General features: G+C 45.5%; 1 pseudogene; it reads right to left on the bottom strand.

The window, feature by feature from the left end:
• Positions 1–226: 226 nt before the first annotated feature.
• On the bottom strand, positions 227–1526 carry LOC132592765 (olfactory receptor 13H1-like; annotated as a pseudogene).
• Positions 1527–6615: the final 5089 nt, after the last annotated feature.

Below are 6615 nucleotides of genomic sequence, written 5' to 3' on the forward strand. Positions count from 1 at the left end.
GCCCCCACAATCTGCTCTGTGGGGTCCAGAGAACCTCCAGAGAAGCACATCGAGGGGGGGGGGGGGAGTGGAACTCATTTCCTTCAGAAAAGCAGAAATTCTTACACTGATGGAATAATCTCCTTAGCACTACTTTGAACTCCACCCATTTGCAGAATAACAAAACACTTTAGGTATTCCTGCTGATAAAATATCTATCAATATAGAATTTAATTTCTGAAGTGCTTTATTCCTCCACTTTCCTTCCAATTGCTCTCCAAAGGGCTCCTTTCACATCCCTGTTCCTCAAGCTGTAGATCAGGGGTCCCCAAACTAAGGCCCGGGGGCCGGATGCGGCCCACGCGAGCCAATTGTGCGGCCCCCAACGGCCCCCGCCACCCACCCTTACCGGCACGCCGCAGTGCGGTTGCCCATCTCCGGGTCGGCGTGGCGCCAGAAATAGCTTGTGCGCATGCATACAAGCTATTTCTGGCGCCGTTCCGACCCGGAAGTGCATTGGAAATGATGTCTTCGCATGCGCAGAAGCCATTTCTGGAGGCGCCCCATGCCAGAAAAAGCAAGTGTGCGCACGTATGGGAGTTTGTTTCCCCGTCCTCCGGCCCGCCGCGCGATCGGCGCCTGAGGAACCGGCCCGAAGCCGGGTAAGTTTGGGGATCCCTGCTGTAGATCATGGGATTGAGCATGGGAGTGACGACCCCATAAAACACAGCCACTACCTTTTCCTTGTCGGTGAATGTCTTGGCTTGAGGCCTGAGGTACATGGCTAACATTGTGCCATAGAAAATTCCCACCACAGCCAGATGAGAACCACAGCTTGACAAGGCCTTACTACGCCCTTGTGATGAGTGGATACGCAGAACAGCGACACCAATGCAACCATAGGTCACCAAAACAAAGGAGAAGGGGAACAGCAGAGCGAGGACACTGGTTATCATCATGCTGACTCCACTGGCTTGGGTATTAGAGCAGGCCAATTTCAACACTGCCTGGAGCTCACATTTGAAATGATTCACCACATTGGGCCCGCACAAGCGTGCCTGCATACTGAGAAAGGGAACAATGGTCAGGAGGAAAGAGCTAGACCACAGGCTGACTGCCAGAGAGATACACACCTTTTGGCTCATGATTAAGCTATAACGTAGAGGGTAGCATATTGCCACAAAACGGTCATACGCCATCGTTGCTAGCAAAAGGCCCTCGGCCACTGCCAAATACATAGCAATGCTCATTTGTGCAAAGCATCTTCCTTGGGGATTGTGGGCCTGTCTGTGAAGCAGTGGGCCAGCATCTGTGGGACGGAGGTGGTGACATAGCAGACATCAATGAGGGAGAGGTTGCTGAGGAAGAAATACATGGGTGTGTGGAGGTGCGAATCCATCACAATGAGCACCACAATAAGTCCCAGCTACAGCAACCAGGTACATCAGCAAGAAGAGAATAAACAAAACAGCATGTGCTTTGGGGTTTCTGGAGAGGCCTATTAGAACGAATTCAGTCACTGCAGTTGTGTTGCCCCATTCTTCCATGTTACCTATAAAAAGTGATATCAAATATCATTGGACCTCATGTAGGACATTCCAGCCCTACTAGTTATTTCCTCAGTTGTTGTGAACTGTTATAAATGGAAAACAAATTAAAAGTTCATGTGTAGACATCATGACTAAGTCCCAGCCATTAATGAAAGGCAAAACGTAAGGCTTTTGTTGATTAACCTAATTTAGGTGACACATTAACATGCATCAGGTTGTACTGCAAACTGACTAACATTTGATAGGAGATTAAGAAATTTAATTGGCTCTGTGTAATTAGGAAAGCATGGAGGACATTTTTTCCTAAAGCCTATTACTTTCTTCATTTGCCTTTGGAGGGTGCATTTTACTGGTTTGCACTATGCAGGAGCAGTAGTGAAAAAAATCTGTGTGTTCCCTACTAAATCTTTGAGGAAGATAACACTTTCCCTGCATTCTACTGAGTATTGGATATTGTGTCTGCATCCATTAATGCCAAACAAGCATAGATCCCCAGGTCACAACATACATTGGGGGGCTACAACCATACATTCGCCACCAGTCAAGCCATAAATGGGTGAAATAATTCGCAAGCAAACTCACTCCACCTCACCCAAAGTCTCATTTAATTCATGTTGTAATGAAAGTCAAGAATAATATAAGATTTAAACTTGTTTTTTTTGGGGGGGGGGAGATATTAAGGTTTTCTTAAGATGAGACCTGGGGACCTGGTGCCCTCCAGGTGCTTCTGGATTACAACTCGCATCATCCCTGACCTTTGGCCAAGCTGGCTGGGGCAGATGTCTGTACAGCCATATGGATAATCACTCACTCATGGCATATGGACTGGAAGAGATTTTATTCTGTGTTTTATATATCACTAATATTTACAGTTTTATTTCTAAACACTTTTAAGATTTATCTGTCCAAAAACAAACAAGCAAGCAAGCAAACAGACAGACAGACAAGCAGACAAACAAACACTCCAAACTAGATAACAAATGACTGACCTTCTTACTGGTTAAAACATTGAGAAGGGCCATTTTGCTGTTCTTTCAAAAGGAAGGATCACTATAGTTTGGTCCTTGTGATCATTTTAAACGTAGCTCCAGGTCAGATTTCATGCTTTATTGTCAATCTATATTAGGGTTGTCAAATGCCTGGACATATTTAGAATACTGTAGTTGTCAGCAATGTCTGGGCAAAAATCGGCCGGAAAATCCGGACATATGGTAGCCTACGTTGACAGTGTCATTTTTGCCTATTTCCCATAAAAATAGCTCAAAAATTGCATTTTAAGCTCAACAAATATGGGCAAAACTAAGCTTTTTTTAGTGAACCCCTAACAACTTTTCTGTTTTGGTTACAGGTAGGTAGCCGTGTTGGTCTGGATCGAAGTAAAATAAAAAAATTCCTTCAGTAGCACCTTAAAGACCAACTAAGTTTTTATTTTGGTATGAGCTTTCGTGTGCATGCACACTTCTTCAGATACAGTGAAATGGAAGTTTCCAGGCACTTATGTAGAGAAGGGGTGGGGAGGGGTGGGGAGGGGGAGGGGGGATAACTCAGAAGGGTGGTGGAAATGGGTGATTGACTCACCTAAGAGATCTACAGCAAACCTTTTTAGAACTAAAATATCCACCTGATGAAGTTAAACAACAGATCAACAGAGCCAGACAGATACCTAGAGAGAACCTGCTGCAAGACAGACCCAAAAAAGAAAATAACAGAACACCACTAGTCATCACATACAGCTCCCAAGCTAAAACAGTACAACGCATCATCAGAGATCTACAGCCTCTCCTGGACAATGACCGCTCCCTTTCTCAAGCTCTGGGAGGAAGACCTTTCATTGCCTACAGACAGCCACCCAATCTTAAACAACTCCTCACCCACAATAATACAACCACCAGACTTAACATGGACACTGGTACCAGAGCCTGCAATAAACCCAGATGCCAACTTTGCTGCCACATACACCCAGACAACACCATTACTGGCCCCAACAACATCCAACATACCATCTCAGGACTATTTAATTGCTCATCCTCTAACATTGTGTATGCCATCAAATGCCAACAGTGCCCTTCAGCTCTCTATATTGGACAAACAGGCCAAACCCTACGCCAAAGGATAAATGGACATAAATCTGACATCAGGAACCAGAAGACAGAAAAACCAGTAGGAGAACACTTCAATCTCCCAGGACATTCTATACAAGATCTCAAAGTAGCTGTCTTACTACAAAAGAACTTCAGAAATAGACTGGAAAGAGAAGTTGCTGAATTGCAACTTATCACCAAGCTCAAAACCATGGAGGGACCTGGTTTGAAGAGAGATATCGGGTTCTTATCTCATTATACATGATAAGCGATCTTCAGCCATCTCAACCCTTGCTTTTTCATGCAAAACCATTTGCAGTCGTTTGCGGTCATCAACAGCTATCAGTCAGTCAATCACCCATTTCCACCACCCTTCTGAGTTATCCCCCCTCCCCCTCCCCACCCCTCCCCACCCCTCCCCACCCCTTCTCTACATAAGTGCCTGGAAACTTCCATTTCACTGTATCTGAAGAAGTGTGCATGCACACGAAAGCTCATACCAAAATAAAAACTTAGTTGGTCTTTAAGGTGCTACTGAAGGAATTTTTTTTATTTAACTTTTCTGTTTGAAATATGGCAACCCTAATCTATATTATATTATGAGCTTATAAACTTGTCTTTCTCAGACTAGAGCTTTCCACATATTGGACTTCAACCACCACTTACACTTCAGCGATGAAGGCAATTGGAGTTCAACACCAAGACAACGCCAAGTGGTGGAATGTGCCAGTAAGTGTGGTAGTTCTGTCAGCTTTTGATTTTAAGAAATCTGGTTCTTGACTGGTCAGTGGTGGGGCCTGAACAGTAGTGTTCTAAATGATAGACCCTCGTTGACTCTTCCTTGTTTTGCTTTTCGCAATGGTACTTAGCTTGGTACAGGAGCTGCACAAGTCGATAGAGCCATAGTAAAGCACCTTTAAGACCTGGTGATTTCTATGAGATAGAGATAGTCATGGACGTACAACCCTCTCTGAATAGTTCATAACTCCCTCTCCCCCCCCCCTCACACACATATCACAAACACACACACACACACCAAAACACACATCACAAACGCACAAATTTCAGAGAGAATCTATATATTAAATATTCTTCACTGGAGTCCTGCAACATTTAGAGAGCACCAGGTTGGGGAAGAGTCCTGTAAGTGTGACAGTGTTACAACCCCTGTCATATTGCTGTGCCAATATCAGTCTTGTGTCCCTCAGCTCAGCAGACTTTTTTTTTTAAAAAAACCTCTTAAGTCTGATCTCAAAATGGCTCTGTATTTTACAAAATAAATAATCCTAGTTGCATTTTAAGAATGGTTGAAAATCTGCAGCTATAGGACGATGGCAGGATTTCAAATGTGCAGCAGCCACTGCATCACAGCTACTGCTCCATTTAGTTCAGGGCAGGGGTGTGTGAGTGTGTGGGTGGGTGTACACGTGCGCGCGCGCGCACACACACACACACACTTATATCCTTTGTGCATGGACTCATTAGTTTCATATAAATAAATGGGGCAGTTGGAACACAGAGAGAACATCTCTGTCAGGGTCAGAATGGCAACTCAAGACAATACTTTTAGCACCTGATGATTTTAGTTGGAGAGAGAGTTACATTGATGATATTTTATTAGGTTGGAGAGAGTTAGTCGTGTGCTTACCTCCTTCACTGAAATAAGAGGAAGTCACAAATAATATATTAATTACTGGATCTGATACAGAGTTTGGATTTGGGGGCATCAGCCCTATGTCCCACACCACACAAAACCAACCCACCTGAGAGAACCCACATATGAAGTATTGTTTTCATAGAATGGATTTTATTACCTTCACACCACAAGCTACTTAGCAGAGAACGTATTGCAGATTTGCCCATTTTTGAAAACCTAAGCAGGCTGTTGGGCTGTATTTGACTTAGTGGCTCACATATTGTTCAGATCTGTCTTCAAACCAAACCTCCCCCACTCCTTTCACACTTCATAGCTTTACTCTCAATGAGCAAAAAAACCCCATTTATTTATAGTATTTACTTAGGAGATTTTTCTCCTGCTCTTTGACTATAACACCCTGAAGGTGTTTCACAAAAGACAAGAGACAGAAAGTGCAGTAAATATAATAATAATAATAATAATAATAATAATAATAATAATAATAATCTGAAACAAATAAGGGTCTGACACCATGTTTGCATCACAGTGCATGGAATGGGGGAAATAAAATTTGGGGAGATGAAGCAACCATATAAAATATATCTAAGTGTATTCTTTATATCCTGAATTAGTGCATGGACTGGATTCCAAAAAGATACCAAAAAAGATACCTTATACCGTGTTTCTCCTAAAATAAGACACGTCTTATATTTATTTTTCTTGCAAAAAAACACACCACGGCTTATTTTCAGGGGATGTCTTATTTTTATTTTTATTATTTTTATTAAGCTCTGTCGGGGCTCGGCACAGCGCGCTACTGCTTTTGCCGGCTCCCGCTCAGTTCAGTCGGCAGGGCTCGGCAGTTCAGGGGTCCGCAGTTCAGGGGTCGGCAGGGCGCACGCGCCGCTGGCTTTGCCAGCTCCTGCTCTGTCGGGGCTTGGCAGGGCGCGCGCGCTACTGCTTTTGCCGGCTCCCGCTCAGTTCAGTCGGCAGGGCTCGGCAGTTCAGGGGTCCGCAGGGCGCGCGCGCCGCTGGCTTTGCCGGCTCCCGCTCTGTCGGGGCTTGGCAGGGCGCGCACGCTACTGCTTTTGCCGGCTGCCGCTCAGTTCAGTCGGCAGGGCTCGGCAGTTCAGGGCTCGGCAGGGCACGCGTGCTGCTGCCTTTGCGGCTCCTGCTGGGTCAGGGCTCAGCAAAGCGTGCGCTGCTGCCCTTGCCGGTCCCGCTGGGTCAGGGCTTGGCGCGGCGCGAGCTGCGGATCGCGCAGGGTCCTGCTGGGTCGAGGCTCTGCACGGCGCGTGCTGCAGCTTCTCCCGGCTCCCGGTCCGTCTGCGCTCCATGTGGCACACGTTGCGCATCCGCTTCCTGACAG

Source organism: Zootoca vivipara, chromosome 9 (assembly GCF_965207765.1).
Source record: "Zootoca vivipara chromosome 9, rZooViv2.hap1.1, whole genome shotgun sequence".
NCBI lineage: Eukaryota > Metazoa > Chordata > Lepidosauria > Squamata > Lacertidae > Zootoca > Zootoca vivipara.